We start from the raw sequence: 2,538 nt of genomic DNA on the forward strand, positions 1-2,538 counted from the left end.
TCAAGCAACTATGACCAGTGTATAAGGAAGATTGTAAGGTAATTAGTATGTACACTGGTCAGAGCTAAGAAGATCGAAAGTAATAGAGAAAAAAGTCTATTACCCACTCTTTTTTTTCTTTAAATTTTTTTATTGTTATGTTGTATGGTGTATGTATGGTGTATATCACCATACATTACATCATTAGTTTTCGATGTAGTGTTCCATGATTCATTGTTTGTGCATAACACCCAGTGCTTCACGCAGAATGTGCCCTCTTTAATATCTATCACCAGGCTAACCCATCCCCCCACCCCTTCCCCTCTAGAACCCTCAGTTTGTTTTTCAGAGTCCATCGTCTCTCATGGTTCGTCTCCCCCTCCGATTTACTCCTCTTCATTCTTCCCCTCCTGCTATCTTCTTCTTTTTTTTTCCTTAACATATGTTGCATGATTTGTTTCAGAAGTACAGATCTGTGATTCAACAGTTTTGCACAATTCACAGAGCTCGCCATAGCACATACCCTCCCCAATGTCTATCACCCAGCCACCCCATCCCTCCCACCCGCCACCACTCCAGCAACCCTCAGTTTATTTCCTGAGATTAAGAATTCCTTATTACCCACTCTTAATAGTGAAAAAATGGAGAGAGAGAGAGAGAGGAAACATTTTGAAGGAAAAAACTGGAAAGACTGGATGATTGGAAACAAGGGCTGGAGTTCATGCAAGTGTTTGAGACCGGGTCTTTGAAAGACAGTATATACTGGCACTATTTTTTCATCTGCTTTACTTTATTGGGGATCATTTCAAGTCATTGTTCCACAGAGCATTCTGAATGCAGTCAATTCATCAATTACAACAGTATTTCCTCACCACGAACAGCTATTCATTACATGGTTCTGTAAGTGGGTGTTCTTGATTCTTTCCACCTTGATCTAACATCAACTCCCGCTCTCCAGTTTTGCAATAAATATTCAGTATTGTGTCCTTGTCATTGGTCTTTTCTAAAGTGTGGATCTCTGAAGCTTGAAAGCACAACTGTTTGTAGAATCCATCCTTCTTTGTTTGAATCAGTACACTATTTTTTTTGACTTTGAGTTACTGGATCTTAGTAGCAAGACACAATTCCAATTTAGTGCACTAGATGGCAGACAATAACTACATTCTGTCCATCCCATTAAAAAAAAATGAAAGCCACAGCATGGAAAATGAAAAACTATGGCTCACACATTTCTGTTTGCCCTCTAAGCTCATCTAAGAAAACACAACTTTTACACCTAACATCTATCTACATTCCACTGAAAAGAGAGAGGGGGATTTTCAGTCTATTCAGACCTGAATATGCAATACTTTGCTTTTTGGGGGTGTTTTGTTTTTTTGAAGTTTTTTGTTGAATTGACTTTGTTTTGTTCAACCCAGGTAGGAAATGGTGGAGGGGACAAATAATGAAAGTGGTAATGATGACATTATGAATGAGACCATACTGATTATAATGCATTATTTATTTATTCATTCATTCATTCATTTTTGCAGGGCAGGGTTGGGGCAGTTCAGGTGGGAAAGGCACAGTAGGAATTTATAGGTGGAAGGATGGTCAGGATGAATAGCAATGAGATTATTCCCAAAAGCCATACACGATCATCACCAAAGTGATGTACCCTGACAGCCCAGGGCTGAGAAACATTACCAAAAGTTACTTTAAGGAGACATTCAGTTTCTCCTTCTGCTTCTGGATACAACTATCTTTAATCACTTAATAGAAAGAAGCTGACAGTGGACTTCAAACCCAACTCTAATATGGAATTGCTTGGAAAAGTGGCTTTAGTCAGAATCCTTTGTAAAGATGGTTTTGGTCAACATCCTTTGTGTCTATTTTGTGCAACACACTACAGTGAATCCTACCTTTCCATTGCAGAGAAGCCTGTGAGACATCTACGCATTTTTTAATATTTTGGCAACATTCAATATCCTCCTACATGTTTTCTAATTATATCTAGAAAGTAAAATAAATATTTTATTTAAAATGAAATTCGGTTGAAAACTCCACTTTGTAATTCCCTTGGTGAAGTCTAATATTTTTAGATAGCCAGCTTGAAGATAGGTTTGTTTTCCCCCCTCCAAAAAATCAAGGAAGAGACAGGTATTTAAAGCTAATAATAAGCTCATATTCAAGGCTTCTTATTTCTACACATTTCCTAAAATCTCCGGTCGTTGTGAATAACCTGAGCTTTTTCCTGACCAACTCTACTAGGGAAAAAACGTACAGCTTATTTCGAGGTATGCCTCCACACAGCGGGCCTTCCATAGGCTTGCTCTCTCACTCCCTTGAACTTCCTCTTTGTGCCCTCTCTATTTTCAGTGGAGTGACAGAGGGCAGCGCCGAGGTCCGCCCCGCCCGCGGCGGCGTTTGGGAGCGCGCGCGCCCGGCTGGGATCGGGCGCGCAGCCCAGCGCCAGGAGCAGCCTGGCTTCCGGGCGTGCGGCCGGCCTGCGCGCGGGCGGCTCGGCCGCGCCCCCCGCCCGCCGTCCGCGCGCCCTGCCCGGGAGCGCGGCCGCAGGGG

Source organism: Zalophus californianus, chromosome 9 (assembly GCF_009762305.2).
Source record: "Zalophus californianus isolate mZalCal1 chromosome 9, mZalCal1.pri.v2, whole genome shotgun sequence".
In the NCBI taxonomy this organism is placed as follows: domain Eukaryota; kingdom Metazoa; phylum Chordata; class Mammalia; order Carnivora; family Otariidae; genus Zalophus; species Zalophus californianus.